We start from the raw sequence: 22,203 nt of genomic DNA, 5'->3' as shown, positions 1-22,203 counted from the left end.
GCCGGATACATGCGACCTGAGCCAAACACACCTGTCTGACATCGTACAGCGGTGCAGGATACATGCGACCTGAGCCAAACACACCTGTCTGAGATCGTACAGCTGGTGCCGGATACATGCGACCTGAGCCGAACACACCTGTCTGACATCATACAGCCGATGCCGGATACATGCGACCTGAGCCAAACACACCTGAGATCGTACAGCCGATGCCGGATACAAGCGACCAGAGCCAAACACACGTGTCTGAGATCGTACAGCCGATGCCGGATACATGCGACCTGAACTGAACACACCTGTCTGAGATCGTACAGCCGGTGCCGGATACATGTGACCTGAGCCAAACACACCTGTCTGACATCGTACAGCCGATGCCGGATACATTCGACCTGAGCCAAACACACCTGTCTGAGATCGTACAGCTGGTGCCGGATACATGCGACCTGAGCCGAACACACCTGTCTGACATCATACAGCCGATGCCGGATACATGCGACCTGAGCCAAACACACCTGTCTGACATTGTACAGCTGGTGCCGGATACATGCGACCTGAGCCAAACACACCTGTCTGACATCGTACAGCCGATGCCGGATACATTCGACCTGAGCCAAACACACCTGTCTGAGATCGTACAGCTGGTGCCAGATACATGCGACCTGAGCCAAACACACCTGTCTGAGATCGTACAGCTCGTGCCGGATACATGCGACCTGAGCCAAACACACCTGAGATCGTACAGCCGATGCCGGATACAAGCGACCTGAGCCAAACACACGTGTCTGAGATCGTACAGCCGATGCCGGATACATGCGACCTGAACTGAACAGACCTGTCTGAGATCGTACAGCCGGTGCCGGATACATGTGACCTGAGCCAAACACACCTGTCTGGCATCGTACAGCCGGTGCCGGATACATGCGACTTGAGCCAAACACACCTGTCTGACATCGTACAGCCGATGCCGGATACATGCGACCTGAGCCAAACACACCTGAGATCGTACAGCCGATGCCGGATACAAGCGACCTGAGCCAAACACACGTGTCTGAGATCGTACAGCCGATGCCGGATACATGCGACCTGAACTGAACAGACCTGTCTGAGATCGTACAGCCGGTGCCGGATACATGTGACCTGAGCCAAACACACCTGTCTGGCATCGTACAGCCGGTGCCGGATACATGCGACTTGAGCCAAACACACCTGTCTGACATCGTACAGCCGATGCCGGATACATGCGACCTGAGCCAAACACACCTCTCTGACATCGTACAGCCGGTGCCGGATACATGCGACCTGAGCCAAACACACCTGTCTGATATCGTACAGCGGTGCCGGATACATGCGACCTGAGCCAAACACACCTGTCTGAGATCGTACAGCCGGTGCCGGATACATGCAACCTGAGCCAAACACACCTGTCTGAGATCGTACAGCCGATGCCGGATACATGCGACCTGAGCCAACCACACCTGTCTGAGATCGTACAGCCGGTGCCAGATACATGCGACCTGAGCTGAACACACCTATCTGAGATCGTACAGCTGATGCCGGATACATGCGACCTGAGCCAAACACACCTGTCTGAGATCATACAGCCGATGCCGGATACATGCGACCTGAGCCAAACACACCTGTCTGATATCGTACAGCGGTGCCGGATACATGCGACCTGAGCCAAACACACCTGTCTGAGATCGTACAGCCGGTGCCGGATACATGCGACCAGCCAAACACACCTGTCTGAGATCGTTCAGCCGATGCCGGATACATGCGACCTGAGCCAACCACACCTGTCTGAGATCGTACAGCCGGTGCCAGATACATGCGACCTGAGCTGAACACACCTGTCGGAGATCGTACAGCTGATGCCGGATACATGCGACCTGAGCCAAACACACCTGTCTGAGATCGTACAGCCGATGCCGGATACATGCGACCTGAGCCAAACACACCTGTCTGAGATCGTACAGCCGATGCCGGATACATGCGACCTGAGCCAAACACACCTGTCTGAGATCGTACAGCTGGTGCCGGATACATGCGACCTGAGCCAAACACACCTGTCTGAGATCGTACAGCGGTGCCGGATACATGCGACCTGAGCCAACCACACCTGTCTGAGATCGTACAGCTGGTGCCGGATACATGCAACCTGAGCCAAACACACCTGTCTGAGATCGTACAGCCGATGCCGGATACATGTGACCTGAGTTTGACACATCTGTCTGAGATCGTATAGCCGGTGCCGCATACATGCGACCTGAGCCAAACACACCTGTCTGAGATCGTACAGCCGATGCCGGATACATGCGACCTGAGTTTGACACATCTGTCTGAGATCGCACAGCTGGTGCCGGATACATGCAACCTGAGCCAAACACACCTGTGTGAGATCTGGGTGGACAGGACAATGGGCCGGATGGATACATATGGGGGCCAGGATGGAGATATGGGGGGGCAGGACAAGGGACCAGGATGGATATATGGGGTGCCAAGATGGATATATAAAGGAGCCAGGATGCAAATATATGGGCGGCCTGGATGGATTTATGGGGGGTGGAGGAAAAGGGACCAGGATGCATATATATGGCAGGCCAGGATGCATATATGGGGCGGCTAAGATGAATACATGGGGAGGGGCAGGATGGATATATGGGGGGCCAGGATGGATATGTTGGGGTGGGCCACGGCAGTAGCCATGGCTTAGAGTAATCCCTGTATCACACCCTGGCCTCTCCCCACAGTACAATAGTGCCTTTCCTTCGGCATACCAATGTTCTGGGTCTCTGTGCCATCAGGGTCCACCCTGGGCTGCTGAAGGCTCCTCATTGGTATCACACAAAGAGAGACACAGTCCAGCTCAACTTTAACAACAACTGCTTTACTGAGTTCCTTACACAGCACATCCATGTTCTTTCCAGCATCAACATCAGGTTTCACAACGTGGAACTCCTCTTCTGTCCCTGCCCTCCTCTCTCTGTCGCTAAACTCGCTTCCGGGACGGACCATACCTTTCGATTCCTCAGTGTCCTCTCTGCTCAGCCTTACTCTGTTTGGAGACTCTCTCAGCTGTTTTGCGCCGGTTCTGAGGGTGTCAGCCCACGCAATAAGCTGCCACATGATGAGCGACCTGCTCGTACTGCTTAGCCTTTTATAGCAACTGCAGTCCCACTAATACTGCACCACTAGCACTGTTGCTGTTGCTCTTTCTGATGAGTTCCTGGCCAGAGATACTATATGGCTGGGCCTTTAACTTATTCTAACGTTGCGTGACACGATGTAGCCCAGGGCTGGCTAGCCCAAGTGAGCTGCACAGGCGCCCAGGCCCCAACTAACTTTACCAGGAAGTCCTTCCTGCCTTATCCACCGTGCCCCTCCTATGTTTAACCATTACAAGCTACAACTACACCTATAATGTACCCCATCTTGTGGCTAACTTTGGGTACTATACTCACCTACCAGTACAATGATATTACATATATATATTACACAGATATATAACTTGTATACATACAGCAGCAATAAATACAACTGGGACGTCACTTAAGTAGTTAGCAAGAGATGATAGTCTTTCCAACCCCTTACAGATATATAGGGGGGATAGGGTGGATAAATAGAGAGGGGGCAGGATGCATATATGGGGGTCAAGATGGATATATGGGGAGGGGACGGACAAGGGACCAGGATGCATATATATTTGGGGGGCAGGATGAATATATGGGGAGGGGCCAGGATGGATATATATGGGGGGCCAGGTTGCATATATGTGGGGCCAGGATGGATATATGTGGGGGGCCAGGTTGCATATATGTGAGGCCAGGATGGATATATGGGTTGGCAGGACAAGAGACCAGGAAGCATATATATGGGGGATGCATATATATGGGGGAGCCAGGACAAGGGACCAGGAAAGATATATGGGGGTCCAGGAGAGATATAAGGTGGGGCAGGACAAGGGACATATGAGGGCCAGTATGTATAGCTGGGGAAGCGGGATGGATATATGGGGGCCAGGCTGGGGCATATTATAAAATAAAGGGGGCCAGGCTGGGTGAGATTATTAAATAAAGGGGGCCAGGATGAGGGACTTAATTACTGTTCGTAAGCCAGAATGAGGAACATGCCATATTAGTTTATGGTGACAAGAGGGGAACATAATTTCTTTAGAGTCAAATTATGGACATTATTACTTCTGTAATATAATTTACTTTTTAGGAAACGGTTTTCCATGGAGGGAATAAAAGGGGGGTCCTGTTACTATGCAGGGCGGCACTACGTCGCTTTTCTTCTTCATCTGACGTAGTGTAGGAGTCATGGAAAAAGTGGAGAAAGTGCTCTGGAAGCAATCAGCTATTGATGACTGTGTGCTATTTTCTGCAGAGATGAGTCCTGGCTGGAAGAAGTGATGGTGGTCTGTGCTGGTTGAAGAACAAAAGCAAAGATGAAAGACTTCAACTACAGACGTCACTGATGAGTCAGTGTCTTACATGTACACGCACACTATACACCGTGTACAGAGCTCCTGTGTATAATGTCACTGGTGATCACTGTATTATCTGTACACTGACACTATACACAGAGCACCTGTGCATATTGTCACTCGTTATCATTGTATTACCTAAACACTGACACTATATACAGTGCTCCTGTGTATATCACTGGTGATTCCTGTATTTCCTGTACACTGAAACTATATACAGAGCTCCTGTGTATATCACTGGTGATCCCTGTATTACCTGTACACTGACACTATATACAAAGCTCCTGTATATATCACTGGTGATCCCTGTATTTCCTGTACACTGACACTATATACAGAGCTCGTCTATAATATCACTGGTGATCACTGTATTAAATGTACACTGACACTATATACAGAGCTCCTGTCTATAATATCACTGGGGATCACTGTATTACCTGTACACTGACACTATATACAGATCTCCTGTGTATAAAGTCACTGGTGATCACTGTATTACCTGTACACTGACACTATATACAGAGCTCCTGTGTATAATGTCACTGGTGATCACTGTATTACCTGTACACTGACATTATATACAGAGCTCCTGTATATAATGTCACTGGTGATCACTGTATTACCCGTACACTGACATTATATACAGAGCTCCTGTGTATAATGTCACTGGTGATCACTGTATTACCTGTACACTGACATTATATACAGAGCTCCTGTATATAATGTCACTGGTGATCACTGTATTACCCGTACACTCTACACTATATACAGAGCTCCTGTGTATAATGTCACTGGTAATCCCTATATTACCTGTACACTGATACTATATACAGAGCTCCTGTGTATATCACTGATCACTGTATTACCTGTACACTGACACTATATACAGAGCTCCTGTGTATAACGTCACCAGTGATCACTGTATTACCTGTACACTGACATTATATACAGAGCTCCTGTGCATAATGTCACTGGTGATCATTGTATTACCTGTACACTGATACTACTGTATATACAGAGCTCCTGTGTAAAATGTCACTGGTGATCATTGTATTACCTGTACACTGAAACTATATACAGAGCTCCTGTGTATATCACTGGTGATCACTGTGTTATCTGTACTCTCACACTATATACAGAGCTCCTGTGTATAATGTTACCTGTGATCACTGTATCACCAATACACTAATATATACAGAGCTCCTGTGTATAATGTCACTGGTGGTAATAGTGCTGTTAGTATTGTGGTTTGTATGCATAATTAGTAATGTAGTATTCGGTCACTATGTGGTGGTAATTTGTGGTCTGGTGACGGTGTGGCAGTATTTCTCCTTGTATGTGGCATTATTTGGTCCCTATATGCTGGCAATATGTCATATTATTCGGTCACTATGTGGTGGTAATATGTGGTTTGGTCATGGTGTGGCGGTATTTGTTCCCTGTATGTAGTATTATTCGGTCACTATGTGGTCTGGTCATGGTGTGGTGATATTTCTTTCTGTATATGTGGTATTATTGGTCTTGGTATAGGTGATTGTGTTGTGTATGGTGGTAATTTGTTCTCCCTGATATTAGGAGAAAATTCTTTATTTCCATTAAAGATTAAATACTTGGAACACAGCGGTAGACATGCACTAACAGGGGTTTTCCTGTGGAAGAAAGTAATCACTTCTCCACAGGATAAGTGATAACAAATTGACTGGTGGGGGTCTGACTACTTGGACCCATTCAGCAAAATGTGGAACTTTTTATCCCCATTAGACTGGAGTGGCATGTCCGACTTGACCAGTGATCCATTAATTCCCTCAGTGGCTGCACTTGTTTTTTTCTAGACGCGCCAAAGAGAATGAATGGAGCTGCGGTCAGACATCCCATCTGCCACTCCATTTTAAAATGGGAATAAGTGTCCTATTAACAATAAAATGTCCTAATTCTTCTAATCGGTGCAGTTAGGGAGCATGTAGGAGAGCGACCATACCTCCTATATATGAGGGAGAAGGTAGGAGAGTGGCCATAGCTCCTATATAGTGACCATAGCTCCTATATATGAGGAACAGGTAGGAGAGCGACCATAGCTCCTATATATGAGGAAGAAGGTAGGAGAGTGGCCATAGCTCCTATATAGCGACCATAGCTCCTATATATGAGGGAACAGGTATGCGAGCGACCATAGCTCTTATACATCAGGGAGAAGGTAGGAGAGCGGCCATAGCTCCTATATACAAGGCACAGGTAGGAGAGCGACCATAGGTTCTATGCACGAGGGAGCAGGTAAGAGAGCAGTGGAGGGTTTTGTACTTACTGTGCTGTGGTTTATGGTAGCCACGGGAAGTGGTTTCATGAAAATGTCCAGGCAGGTTTATATAGACTGGATAAACCACTTAGCGATCCAAACAAGCCTTTTCTGGAACAAAGTGAAAACACAAAATAAAAAGTCCATACAATATTGTGTATCTGCCCACTCAGGATAGTGTCCGGTTGTTTAGGCCTTAGCACAGACCAACACACAGAAGATCTACACATCCCCAGACACTGAATGAGACTCTCGGTCTCCATTTTATCTGCCAAACCATGCCCCTGGGGTGGAGATATGTGAGCGGTCATTCCCACCCATCTCTTTTGACTGCTCATAAAACCCGGCCCTGGAATTGCCTAATAACTCTCTCAACTTCGATTATACATATCTCCCCCAAAGGTCCCGTCCGGAGGCCATCTTACAGCAGCCATAGCTCCTATATATGAAGGAGCAGGTAGGAGAGCAACCATAGCTCCTGTATATGGGGGAGCACTTGGACAAACAGTGACTGCCTTCACAAGCAGAACACTCATGCTTGAACTAGCACAAGGCTGAGCTGGAGCTCCCGGCACCATCCCGAAAGGGCTGAGGGGCAGAGGCTGTCATCAGGCTCATCCATAAGGATATGTCCTTATGGTCCCACCGCATAGCTTGCAGCATAGTCTTCCTCTGCCTAAATTGTTTGTGGTACCTCAGCCAAGCGATTCCGCCGTATACCCTATACGCCTTCCCAATTGCACCTAGTTAACCAAAGAGAGCGGAACAATGATTCTTTTTCCCCATTCACACTGGCCAAGATCGCGAATGCTTGTAACCAGTTAGAAAACGTTCTCGGAACCGACCTGTACCTACGCTTTTCTTTTTTGCCCTTGTCTTTTTCAGAATTACTGACTATCTTTTCTAGCGGGAGTAAAGAAAATATCTCCACATACTCTCCCTTCCAGACCTTATTTCTCACCTCCTTTTTTAAATGCGCCCCCAATGGGCCCTCAAATCAAACATACACTTCACTTTTTGCCCTATCACCTAAACGCACAACTTCATCTTCTTTTTCCTTTTCCCCAGAGCTTTCTTCTGCCACCACAGCCGAAACGCCCTTCTGGTGCTCAACCTCAACACTGTGCTGAGTAACTGATTTATTCTGCCCAACTCCAGACCCAGAACTTACAGGGCCCAACCAAGCTCCCAGCAGGGAATATGGTTCACCAGCTCCTGACTGCTCCCCCACTAAACCTTGTAACACACCTAATAACTGACCCCCTAAATTTGATGCCCCCGCATTAAAGCCCTGATTATCCAGTGCTACCCCAACATTACTAACCCCCAACTCATTACCAAAAAACCCCACATTATGTAAACCACTTACAATCTACATCTCCTCACCAAGCTGCCTCGGAGATAACCTCGGAACAGCCGCAATGTCGCCTGCTGGTACCTGCTCATCCTGGGAGATTTTGCCATCTTTACCACTGCATTGTGGACTCCTAATATCGTTATCAAGCACCGGGGGGACCATAGAAGGAACCGCCTACTGACGTATGCAGTCAACCCCCCCGTTACAGCGCCCAGCTCTTCCCCTGCAGCTGGATGCTTCCTTCCTCCTGCTGAACAACGTCTGGAAGCCCCGCCAGATGAGGGAGCCCCACATGACCACTATGGATCCAGAGACCCCCAAAATTCCACACCCACCTGTGGTGCGTATGCTGTCAATAGATCCCCCAGCCGACTGCAGAAGGGCCTTTCAGATCCAGCACCAAATTTGGCCCCCAGCCAGGACATCACCAGGGACCACCCCTACCACTGACCACACCAAAGAGGCAGGCCGCGGCTTGTCCTGCCAACCACAAGGAATTCTCCCGACATCCCACTGGCGCTGTGTTCGACCCCCAGCCTGCACACCACTGGGGGCCATTGCTGTGCAAGTCTGGGGCCTAGCAGTCCATACACTTAAAGCCGGCCGCAATCCTCACGCCGGTTGCAAGGAAGCTCCACGACATCCCCCTTTCTCTGGGTTCAACCCCCGGCTGGCACATCACCAGGGGTCACCACTACACAGGTCCAGAGCCTAGCAGGCTGCGAATTGGAAGTAGGTCGAAGGGTGGCAATGCTCACTTTCAGTAGGCCGCAGCTACGGCAAGGATTCCTACTGGAATCTGGAGAAGCAGCCGCAGGCCAACAACTCTCCTCCAGCCCCGAGGGTCCCGGAGGGGGCTCCTGGAAAGCCTTTTGGCCCCTCTTGGGCTTTACAGAGAGTAACACACTGAGCATGCACAGCTTTGTTAGATGGACTCACCGCCACCGCCGAAGGGGATGATAGGTTGCACGGAGCTTTTCCACCACCTAGGCCACGTGGACTGCAGTGGCTGCCTGCACCAAGCCCACTAATGCCGGCAGGTCTGCCATTCTTCTGACTCTTCTATATTCATTGTTATGCTGCAGCTGGATCTAGGAAGTAAGAGAAGGTGGGATTCCTCCTGTTTCCATTACATAGTGCCCCCCCAACTCCTCCCCTACCATTCAGACTTCCTGCAACTACACCACAAAAGATGCATCCCATTATTATTCTCAAATAAGTGAACCCCTTCACTCCCACTCTCTAAATTGTCACGAGGCCTGTCCGCCCTATGGGCACCGTGGCCTTCGTTTCTGAGTGTTGATCTTGGATTCTACTTACATTTACTGATAACTTCATTAAAGTGACTCCCCAGCAGCAATGAAGGGAAGGCACACCGCCCTCCACCCTCCGCACCCCGAACTCCGCTCTCCACGCTCCTCACTCTGCTTCTACACATCCAGTAGAAAGCCATAGTGATGTGTGGACGGGAGCCTTCCCATAAATCATGGGCAGGAATCCTGCAGACAGCCGGCTCGTCGTCACCTCTCATATTGTAACTTTGATATTGGATCATGTGCAGAACATTATCTGTAATGGAAACTCAAAGCAAAATCTTCAAAGGTGCGCAGCACAGGCACAAAGGACCCGGAGCCATGATGGATCATCTTCTGTCCCCTCCACATTTGTCAGCATGTCTTCCTTCTCAGACTGGATATAAATGATGGGAGTTGTAGTGTATTCAGTATCATCTCACGGTGGAGAAATGTCACAGACACGAGGATAAAAGTGGACATCAGACTAACATATAACATTCCCCACACATCTGGAGAGCAGGTGAAGACCAAGTGCCCCATATGTAAACTAAGTGTACGCACTGCCAACAGTGTCTGAGGACCCTGGATGTCCAGTGTAGGACATATCAGCCATGGGTCATAAAATAACCAGAGTAGGAAGGGGCAAATTATTATTATTATTTATTGTTATAGCGCCATTTATTCCATGGCGCTTTACATGTGAGGAGGGGTATACATAATAAAAACAAGTACAATAATCTTAAACAATACAAGTCATAACTGGTACAGTAGGAGAGAGGACCCTGCCCGCGAGGGCTCACAATCTACAAGGGATGGGTGAGGATACAGTAGGTGAGGATAGAGCTGGTCGTGCAGCGGTTTGGTTGATCGGTGGTTACTGCAGGTTGTAGGCTTGTCGGAAGAGGTGGGTCTTCAGGCTCTTTTTGAAGGTTTCGATGGTAAGCGAGAGTCTGATGTGTTGTGGTAGAGAGTTCCAGAGTAGGGGTGATACGCGAGAGAAATCTTGCAATGGGGCAATGACTCAGGGGCCTCCACCATCTACCCTGATACCTGCCATTATTATTCCCATCAATCCATCAGATTATCAAAAGGCCCAAATGCACAATAAAGTTTGCCGATCGGTGGGACAGGACACGCGTGTAATGTTCATAAGGTTCTCCAGGGTCTTAACTGACAGATGATGACGGGGAAGAGAAGGATTAGCCAACTAGTAGGTAAATACCATTCCTTCTGTTCTCAGAGGAGATAGGCTGCAGCCAGAGATGCCTGGAGGGGATAAAGAGGTCTGCTAACATAGAAAAACAAAAAAAAAACCAACATGAAGAGAAGACTCATCAAAATCTTGTCAAATGACAAATGCACTCGCAGGGTGCAGCAGGCCCCCGATAATAAATCAGCACAGGTGCAAGCTACTGATGAGAGCAACCACCCACTCACCCAAACATTAGAGGGGTTGGCCACCTAGTAGCAAAAATGCACACAGGTAAGGCTGCATAAGACGCTATTCACACAGATAAATGTGATGCACAGTGTCTGGACAACCTATTGATCACGCCCATAGTATTAGCAGGCGGGTCGTCCAGCACTATATATATACATGCAACACACAAGGAAAAAAATAAAGGGGCCCTGCCACAGCTGTTTATGTGGACCCGAGTCATCGTATGTTGCTGGATGATCAACAGCTTACTAAAGGAAAAGAAGCTCTGATTGAGGTAGCAGTTAGGATGAGTGGCTACAGGACGGCCAAGAGCAAGAGGACTCGGGTCCTGCCAGCACTGCTGCTGCCGTTCCTTCATCCTCAACAGATTTCGACAAGTATTTGGATGACATGGAGCAGGGAAAGCGTTGCTGCAGGTAAAAAGAATCCACTCCCATAGAAAACAGATTGACCATATTTCAGCAAAATTTTTCATCAAAACTTGACTGTGCACGAGGCAATTCCTTTACATCCTGAAATTGTTAGCGATGTCACCCATGTGGTTACTGCTTTGCCACCAAGCCAAGTTAGTGTAGAGAGGTTGTTCTCTAGCCTTAAAATAATTAGGTCAGATTTGAGGTAATCTATAATGGAGGATCTGATGGCGATACTATTTCTCAGAACAAATTCATAGACTGCACAAATGCTATTCAGTACGTTTTTGTTGAAAACTGTTTTTTTACACTTACTGCAGAGTGTATAATAAATTGTAAATATGCAAAGTTCTTTGTTCTAAAGTTGTATTCCAATAAATATATTTTATGCTCTATCTTATTGGCTTGATTATTGTATCATAATAAAGATTAAAAGCCTGATATTATAATTTTACTACAGTAAATTTATCGCTTAAACTTAAGCATGAGCCATGTATGAGGGAGTCGGAGTTGGAGTCAGTGTCATGGGAATTGAGGAGTTGGAGTCGGAGGTTTGGCTTACTGACTCCACAGCCCTGATTTTAAGTGTCCATCAAAGTAATTACTTGGCAGTTGTTGGTATGAAATCAGTTACAGAGGCCTCTATAATGGTGTCAGAGTTCCCCCGTAACAGCTTCAGCCAGTGTCTCATGATGAATACCAGCCAGAGTACCTCCATCACTAACATCATCAAGTCCGTTCCTTGGTAGAATGTTCACGTGTCTTCAATGAAGAATAGAGGAGAAAGTTGCTACCGGACTCCAAACTTCTCTGTCCCCTCCAGACATTCTGTCTCCTCCAGACCCAGACTTTTTTGTCAGCTGCGGACTCCCGTCTTCCTTTCCAGACTCTTTTATACCCTCCAGACTTTACTGTCTCCTCCAGTTCTCTGTCCTTTCAGACCTTCTGTCCCCTCCAGACTTCTCTGTCACATCTAGACTTTCTGTCCCCTCCAGAATTTTCTGTCCACTGCAGACTCCTTTGCCTTCTTTTCCAGACTCCTCTGTTTTCCAGACTCCTCTGCCCCAAGACTCCTCGAGAGTTCTTTATACCCTCCAGACCTCTGTCCCCTCCAGACCTCTCTGTCCCTTCAAGACTCCTCTATACCCTTCAGACCTCTCTGTCCCCTCCAGATTCCTATGTTCTCTCCAGATTTTTATATCCCCTGTGGACTCCTCTGTCTCTCCAGACTCCTTTATACCCTCCAGATTTCTCTGTTCTCCTTTCCAGACCTCTCCAACCTCCTTTATACCCTCCAGGCCTCTCTGTCCCCTCCAGACTTCTCTGCTGCAGACTACTCTGTCCGCCTTTCCAGACTCCTTTACACCCTCCAGACCTTTCTGTCCTCTCTAGACCTTCTGTGCCATCCAGACTCATGTCCCCTCCACATAAACAGCTGCCAGAAGAATTTTATTTTCTAATAGCAGTGTCTCTCCATTTCATTGAAGCAGCAATGCCATCTGTGATTAAACCTCCTCTTTGGGACAGGGAAAACAACAAATTCTTACACTCTTTTATAAAAATGCCAGGAGATAAATCCTCAGCTTGTTCCTTTTTAGTCACTGTAAATGGGTGATGAGCCAGTTCCTTCAATTCAGCCACCTGTGTCCATTGACCTTCATGTAGTGTTACCTGAGGGTTGGCCATATCTACAAGGAAGGGTTTCAGCTCAAGCAATTGCTCAATCATTAAAAAGGTGCTGCCCCACCGAGTGGCTTGGTCCACAATTGCCCCTTTTACAGCACGTCTCTTCAAAATGGAATCAATTTTAGGGGTTCTGGCAGTAATAGACAAATTCCTCACTTTGATAATCAGTGTTCCAGCATGTCCCTCTTGCAGACTATCTCTTATTACCAGCTGCAGCATGTGCACAACACAGTGCATGTGCTGAATAGGAAAGAGGTGTGAAGCAGCTTCATCAAGATCATCTAATTGTAAAGAATCATTTTGTTGTTCTTCTGTAATAATATCTGTTTATTCCTCTGTTATGGGAACAGGACTGTGGCCTTCCTTTTCCAACATACTGCATGTGAAATGTTCTTCTAGCTGCTGTTCACCTTCATTATTCTCATTCATCAGTTTAATTGTACTTGTCATGTTTGAAGCATTATCAGTTACAATAGCAAGAACCTGTTATTTTTTGAGTTCATAATCTTGCAAAACTTTTTCCACTAAGATCTGGAGAAACTGGCTGCTGGGATGAGCTTTAGTATCTTATACTGTGAGAGTCTTAGTAACAATTTTTTTGTTGTCACAAACATATTGAACGTTGATAGCAAAATAGTTCACTCTTTGATGTGTGCAGGCATCCATTTTAAGAAATACAAAGCATCTCTTGAGAGTCTTTTTAAGATCTTCCTTTTGGTTAAGGGCTTCTTCAATCACTAATTTTCTACTACTTTCTCTTTCCAGAGAAACACCAAGTTTGCGAGCCATTTCTCCATTAAGAGCTGTAAAAGCTGGTCGTACAAATAATGATAATGGCACACAGTTCTTCACAAGCTCGATGAGCTGTCTTTTAAACACATCTGCTGTCATTGTTACAGTAACTTTGTCACTTACAAAATATCTTGTAACTGATGTTTGAGAAGCTCCTTTGCCTGCCAGGAAGTGCTAGTCTCTGGTTTCTTGGTGCTGCTGTGATATTTTTCAGTCACAGCTTTGTAAACTTCTGCGTGGCAGCATTGTAAATGTCTTTTTAGATTGGAAGCTCTTCAAGGAGCATTTTTACCACTGCCTGAGTATGCACTGATTTAGGCATCACAGCATTTGTTTTCATCTGAGTCACTTATACACTGACACACAAAATCTTTACTATCTTGAGTTACTGTGAAATGCTCAAATACAGCTGATTTCATAAGATGCTTCTTAGACATTTTGTAATTATGTTAATTTAGCTCTCAAAATAATTTTGTGCTGTAAAAAAAAAGTATACTGTAATTCTTGCAAGAGGGAGTCATGCACTGTATAATTTGGGATAGAAATAAAACAATCTTTGCATAAATCAATAGGACAGATGATAAGAATAATTTTGTAAAATGTGTTGTTAAATAGCTTTACTCTGAACTTTCAATGTCAAGGCTTGTCTCAGCAGGGTACAGCTCACTATATGCTTCACATCATATTTCTTCACTGTCTATGAAGAGGAGAGGAGGGAGCATGTTTGTTCTGAATCATATTGCAGACCACACACACAAATAAATATGTCCTCTTCAATCCTGTTACTGTATTTCTGAATTTGAGATGTTAGAAAACAGTTTTCCCCCTTATATTCTATGTATAGTGTATATAAGTCATCAGAGCAGCTAATTTCTCCAAACATGAGCTAAGTGGGAAAAGCAAACTAAAACATCAAGCATACAGAGACAACATATACTGGACTATTTATTTATGCACAGTTTATTGAATGTTTAGATATGCTTTAGGAAGTACTTACCTTTTTTAATCCTGCTTTACTGTTCACTCCAGAAGTTCTGAGATGAATGCAGGCATTCCTTCCCTGTGAGTTTATTTTTTCCCCTTATCTGTAGAGGAGGAGCTTCACTACTTATCATGAACATAAACTGCAGCACAGATTCATCTCAGCTAAAAGTCTAGACCTTAATTCAGGAATAGGACAGACATTTATAGGACATTTCATAACTTTCTCAAATTCTTATGAAAAAAATATTGCCCACAAACTGTATTGAACTACTGTACTCAATTTATTATATATTTTAGGAGTTGGACTTGGTCCATTTTAGACCGACTCAAACTCCAACTCCGACTCCACCAAAATGGACTCTGACTCCGTCTCCCCGACTCCACAGCCCTTCTTAAAATGCGAACACCATCACTGCCATGACCAGGCTAGTGAAATACCCCACCCTTTTAATAATGTGTTTCTCTATGGAGGACACGGGATGTAAAACAGGGTCACCCCTTGTGTCCAGAATTTGGGACTGGGAAGACTCCTGTGTCAGATCAAACACCATGTCCAAGACGAAGGACAAGCTCCAGAGTCGGTGAAGACTATCCCAGCTGCATGATGCCGCTGTCACATGATGGCCAGCCTGCTGCCAGGACTTGTCCCCTGCAGTAATAGCTGAAGTACAGTATATGGGGTCCCACTGCCGAGATGTCCTGAAAGCAGCTGTTATACGTGAGGCATCAGTCATGTGGCAAGGTGAAGAAACTCATGGCATGAGATTATGAAACGTCCTGACATTAACTCCAGCTGCCTCGTTAGAGCATTTACAATGGGGTTGTCTGAAAAAACTTTTTAATTAAAGAAGTCTCTCTGAGATCCACTAATACAGAAATCTTGTATACATGACTGGGCGTAGCCAGCAGGGTACAGTGCGAACATGTGCTATGCTGAGACCCACCTTGTACCTCCACACAGCACACATACATCAAAGAGCATACTTCATGTTAGATAAACTTGTGTGAAAAAGTGTTTGCCCCCTCCTGATTTCCTATTCTTTTGCATGTTTGTCACACTTAAATGTTTCCGATCACCAAACAAAGCAAGTATTAGAAAAAGAGAACACAAGTAATCACAAATTGCAGTTTATAATAGAAGGTCTTTATTATTAAGGGAAAAAGAAATCCAAACTTACATAGTGCTGTGTGAAAAATGATTGCCTCCTAAACCTAATAACTGGTTGGGCTGCCCTTAGCAGCAACAACTGCAATCAAGCATTTGTGATAACTGCCGATGAGTCTTTTACCTCGCTCTGGTGGACTTTTGGCTGCTCTTCTCTGCAGAATTGTTATAATTCAGCCACATTGGAGGTTTCTGAGCATGAACTGCCTTTTTTAAGGTCATGCCTCAGCTTCCCAATCAGATTAAGGTCAGACTTTGACTAGGCCACTACAAAGTTTTAATTTTGTTTTTCTAAAGCCGTTCAGAGGTGGACTTGCTGATGTGTTTTGAATCATTGTACTGCTGCATAACCCAAGTGCGCTTCAGCTTGAGGTCACAAACAGATGGCCAGACATGCTCCTTCAGGAATTTTGGTCTTCCATGTCCTGGAGCAGCAAAACAGCCTCAGATCATCACACTACCACCACTATATTTTCTGTTGGTATGATGTTTAGTGAAGGGCGAACCCGCGGATGTTCACGTTCGCCGAACATCTAAAAAATTTTTGCATCCAGTACCAGAATGGTACTGTAACCAGGATTCCATTCAGATGAATAAACGCCAAAACTTCTGTTGTTTGTCACGCTGACATCTGTATGACAGCACAGCAAACACAGGCTCTGATTGGCGGTAAGATGATTACCGTAAGTCAGAGAGCTGCGGTGTGAGTCAGCAGCTGTGACTGGCAGTAAAAAGGTTACCGCTGGTCACAGACTGCGGATTATGAGTAAGTACTACTCTCATCAGCCTACGCCTGATGTCATTGATAACAGCGAGAGCAGGCACCGCTGATGGGAGTATTCATCAGCCAGCAACTGTGCACTATAAAAAAATTTAAAAAATTATGTGGGGTCTCTTCTATCTTTGATAACCAGTGCAGGCAAAATTGACAGCTGCAGGCTGAGACCCTCAGCTGTCAGCTTTATCATGGCTGATTATCAAGAATAGAGGGGTCCTACTCCTTTTTTTATTTAAATAAATAAAAAGAACAGCAATGGGTCCCCCCATTTTGACAACCAGCCAAGCTAAAGCAAACAGCTGGGGGCTAGTATTCTCAGACTGGATATTGCCCCCTCAAGCTAAAAATAGCAGCCCACAGCAGCCCTGGAAAAGATGCCTCTATTAGGTGCACCAGTTCTGGTGCTTTGCCCGCCTCTTCCAACTTGCCTTAGTGTCGTGGCAAGTGGGGTAATGGTTGTGGGGTTGATGTCATGTTTTATGGCCGCTGACATCAAGCCCAGAGGTTAGTAATGGAGAGACATCTATAAGGCACCCCCATGACTAACCCCATAGCTAGATTGTAAAAAAGACACAGCCAGAATAAAATCCTTTAATTGAAATAAGACTCCTTTATTTGAAAAAGAAATAAAAAAGAACACTTGCACTCACCTTTACGCCTAATCCATTGAAGCCCATGTCACCTGTAAAAAACAGAAAATAACAAACAACCATAATACTCCCCATTACGCCTAATCCAACAATGTCCATGTCCCCTGGTAAAGAAGAAAAATGATAAACAACCATATTCCTCACCTGTCTGACGTGAAGATAATCCATATTGTGCCACATTGATCCGGATGACTTGGAGAGCAGTCACATCAGTGACCACTATCCCTTCCAGCCGGCTCACACTGACGCAGGAGTGGAATCACGCTCCTGCAGTGTTTAGTGCTGAGCTGTTGTGAGAAATTTCACCGGAGTTCATAGCTGATAAACCCCGGTGACCTCACTTACGGCATCGCTCGCTCCGTGAGAACAGCTGGGGCTGTGTGCATGTGCAGCGCCCTAGGGTCCTGGTCGTTGTAGTAATATCATTCTCCTCTAGGGGGGAGTGATATTACGTTTGGAGGCAATGAAGGAGATCTCTTTACCAGGTATCACAAACATACAACACATTTCATACTCCAGTCCACCAGGGGGAGCTATGCTCCTATTTATTAGGGCACTCTTCACACTTAGGTAAAACTGGTGGCCTGGAGAGGAAGTTAGGCAGTTGCTGGCTGAGCTTCGGCTCAGGTAGTTGGTCCTTGACAGGGGTGGGATCCTGTTAGAGGCCTAGACAGAAGGACACGGAGCTGCGCCTGCCCCATGTGCGGCAGTTCCTAAGAAAGGACACGAAAGCGAACTGTATTGTAGAGAGTGAGAAAGAAGTCATAGCAAAAGGAGTGGAAACCAGAAGGAGTTCTGCCCTGCACAGGCTGCCTCCTTCTGAGGCGCAGGATCCGGTAGCCAGAACACCGAGGGAGCAACAGTCCTTTATGCCTTGCACCAGAGACCGGCAAGAAAAAACCCAGGCGCTAGAGGAAGGCTACTGATTTCCACCTGGATAAGGGGACTCTGGATTTGCCTCCAGACCGACCGGACTCTGCCTGCCCTGTGATCTGGTGCTCTGGACTGTGGATGCTGAAGTCTACAGTAAAAAGTTAAAGGGACTGCAACCTTGTGTCATCGTTCTTCACTGCGCCTCACACCATTCACCATCTACACACTGGGAAGCCCTGGGGACATACTTCACCTGCGGGAAGGTATACCATCTAGCTGCCATAACATCACCCCAGCGGACCCCTAAGCAGCGTCGGTCACCCTGACCGAATACCACAGGTGGAGTCACGAACATTTCCACTTTAAAGACCTTTCCCCTTTAAAACGGACGTCCCTAGGGCCACGGACCAGGCCAGCCACCGTGACATCCCCCTTGAGAACCGAAGGACCCAGTACCGAGTACCCCACAGCCTTTGTGGGCGATCCATATGGTACCACAAATGTGGAAAATGCGTAAGATCCTCTAATTGTTAGGTGTATGTTGCTAACAGAGATGCTGATAATGAGACTGAGGATATAAACACTTATAATACCTTTGTATCTCTTTTGGCAGGGACTCATGCACTTTCGATATTAACAGTATCTTGGCACTGTCCCTTTATATAAATATCAATTATACCATTATGCTCTCCCTGTCCTAACCACGCTTGTGGTATTCACGCCCCTTATTGTCCCCGTTCTCTGCTGTGAATAGCTTTGTTTTTTATACAGGTTTTATATCAATTGTTGCCTTTGTAGACATAATAAAGAATTAAAGCTTTTTTGAATCTTACTCTGGACTCCATGCTCCATTTCTTCTGCATATATCCTTGGTAGGAGTTTCCGAATGTACTATTTGCATGGGTCCTGCTATGGAGGCATAGGTCAGTGTTTACATTTAATAGAGGTATTATGATTTCTGTTTTGATGATATTGAAATATAGGGTTGAAATATAGGGTTAAATAAATAGCCAGCTGGATACTGAGGGAAATGATCAGGTGTTGAATATCTCCCAATCATCCCCAGACAGCCACTCCCTGCTTACCTGACAGCAGAATGGACACAATCCCACCATTGCCTAGTACCAGACACAGTAGCGTCCTGAGTTGCCCCGGGCAGTGAAATCCATGTCAGATAACGAGAGTTCCGTGACCCCATACATCCCTACACCAGAATGCAATCCTCCATATGATAGGGATCCCTTCCCTGTGCGCGTGGCAGCTCCATTTCCAGGGCCAGAACAATGGCGGTGCTTGCAACCGGAGTAGCGTAGCACTGGACCCAATCCACTCCCAAGTGGTAGCACAGAGCCACAATTCCTAACATCGAGGCTGTTGATGCTTTTGCTGCTCTTAAGATGGCCTTTTCTAAAGCTTTTGTCCTCAGTCAACCCGATGTTGATTTGCCTTTTGTGGTGAGGTAGACGCCTCTTTGGTGGGGATGGGAGTTGAAGAAGGACGGTTACTTTCATTCTTGTGCTTTTTTTCCTCAGGAGATTCTCGCAAGCAGAGTCCAACTATGATATAGGCGATCGGGAACTCCTAGCTGTTACGAGAGCTTTCGAGGAATGGAGGCGTTGGTTGAAGGGGGCTAGGCCTAGAGTAACCCTCTTTACTGATCACAAAAATGAACTGTATGTTGAAGTCGTTAAGTGCTTGAATACTAGACAGGTCCGGTGGACCCTCTTTTTCACTCTGTTTGATTTCTTTCTAACATATCTCCCTGGTACTATGAATATAAAGGCTGATGCTTTATCACGTAATTTTGTTCTTGAGTTGAAGTACAAAAATCCAGTCAAGATTCCTAGTGAAGGGGTGGTGGTGGGTGTCTGGGGATTGAGCTCAGGCAGCACATTGTGGAGGCTCAGGTTGGTGCACCAGATGTTTTACCACCCGGCAAGATTTTTGTGCCATTTTCGCTTCGCACTGATCTTCTTAATGAAGTGCATGACTCTGTGTCCCGGTTCCTCTGCAACCTGAACAACTGTTTCCATTTCATTTTGGTGGCAGAGTGCTCGAAAGGATGTTGATGAATATGTCCATAAGTGCAGAGTTTGCGACAGGTCTAAAGTCTATCGACAGGCCCCGCCAGGGTTTCTTTTGTCTAAAAAGGTTCCATCTCAACCTGGAATTAATTCCATGGATTTCGTCACAAATTTGCCTAATTCTGGTGCTAATACTGTAGCATGGGTGGTCGTGAAAAGTTTCAGCAAGGTGTTCTCTTGGTTCTTCTACCAAAATTGCCTACGGCTAAGAGTTTAGCTGCATTGTTTATCTCTCACGTCGTTAAGTTACATGCTGTTTCTAAAAACATTATTTCCGATAAAGGGGTTCAGTTTATGGCTAGCTTTTGGCTTTACTTTTGTTCCAGATTAGGACTTAAGCTTTTGTTCTACTCAGGTTATCATCTTGAAACTAAGGGTCAGAGGAAGAGAATGAACCAAGAATTAGAACAATATTTGAGAAGTCTGGATCGCTTTCAATAGCCGCACCTCTACTGTTACCGGTACCTAGCCTTTTTTGTGCTGTGGGGGTTTTCATCCAGTTTTTCTAAATTTTGCTGGTTTGCAGTCTCGGAGGAGGAAAGATATTTTTCTCTTTTGATTAAGGTCTGGAGACAAGTTGAAAAAGGTATTTTGATAACTTGCGATCGGACCAAGAGAACTACGAACTGCAGACATAAGAGGGCCCCTTTCATTAAGGTAGAAGATCTTGCTTGGCTTTCCTCAAAAATTCTTCATCTAAAAGATTTGTCAAGGAAATTTGCTCCCGATTGTATGGAGGATTCATAATTCCTTCCATTCCCCCCTGCTGGTGTTTCATGCTGGTGATAGTCTCATTTGGATGTCTAACCATACTGCTGTTGTTTATGTCAGTCAGTGAAGGACCAGCTAGGGGTTATATCTCTACTGATTATGTTTTTCACCCTGCACTTCTCTAGGAAGTAGGTGGCATACTCTCTAGCAGTACGTACCTTATCTTCTCATTTTGTATTTCGTGGTTTGTTTAAACTGACTCTGGGATCTTTTTCTATCTCAGCACTCCTTCCCTTCAGTAGGTAATTTGCACTTTGCTCTGCCCTCCGATTCCTTAGGGAGAACTTGAAGCGCTCTACAGCCTTTCAGGCAGCACAGGCCCGAGCTGCGATTGTTTAGACTGTTGATAAGGTTATTTCAACCCATGTAGGAACCACTAGGGACTGTGGGGTCAGAATTTCTAGCCTGTACAGGACTCCACTGGCTCAGTTGCAGTTTTTAGTTTCAATTGTTTTACCTATTACCCCATGTGAGTTGTTACACAATCATAACAAGCACATACACACACGTATACACAGAGTACATGCATACACAAATGTATATACAGAGCACATACATACAGTTATAAATGTATGCACAGAGCACATACAAACATCAGTATACACAGAGCACATACACAGACATATATGTATGCACAGAGCACATACATACAAACACCTGTATACACAAAACACCTATATACAGACATAAATGTATGCACAGAGCACATACATACGAACACCTGTATACACAAAGCACATACATACAGACATAAATGTATGCAGAGTACATTCATATAAACACCTGTATACAGAGCACATACATGCATACACATGTATACACAAAGCACACACATACAGATAAATACAGTATGTATACACAGAGCAAATGCATACAAACTTATATGTACAGACAGAGCACATACATACGGCATATATGTATAAAAAGAACGCATACATACAGACACATTTATGTACAGACCTCAAACAAGGTGTGCTGCCCATTTTGTTTTTGCTTTTAGTGTACTTTACACATACAAGGACGTGATTACCTCTTTCTGGGCTGTGCATTCCAGTTATATAGCTTTTGATGGACATGTTTTGAGACCTGTTGGCACATAGCAAGGCGAACAATAAGAGTTAGGGACTGTCCTGAT

At 45.8% G+C, this 22,203-nt stretch overlaps 1 long non-coding RNA gene across 1 annotated transcript in view; it reads right to left on the bottom strand.

Annotated features, from left to right (window-relative positions):
- Positions 1-9,542, bottom strand: part of LOC143809023 (uncharacterized) — a 94,564-nt gene extending 85,022 nt beyond the window's left edge. The window contains exons 1-3 of the long non-coding RNA XR_013222027.1: positions 9,457-9,542; positions 9,076-9,227; positions 6,789-6,890 (exon numbers count right to left, since the gene is read on the bottom strand). This is a non-coding gene — a long non-coding RNA (uncharacterized LOC143809023). The remainder of the gene's footprint in view (positions 1-6,788; positions 6,891-9,075; positions 9,228-9,456) is intronic.
- Between the last annotated feature and the right edge of the window lie 12,661 nt (positions 9,543-22,203).

Source organism: Ranitomeya variabilis, chromosome 2 (genome assembly GCF_051348905.1).
Source record: "Ranitomeya variabilis isolate aRanVar5 chromosome 2, aRanVar5.hap1, whole genome shotgun sequence".
Classification (NCBI taxonomy): domain Eukaryota; kingdom Metazoa; phylum Chordata; class Amphibia; order Anura; family Dendrobatidae; genus Ranitomeya; species Ranitomeya variabilis.
This window is presented reverse-complemented; position numbering and strand designations above follow the sequence as displayed.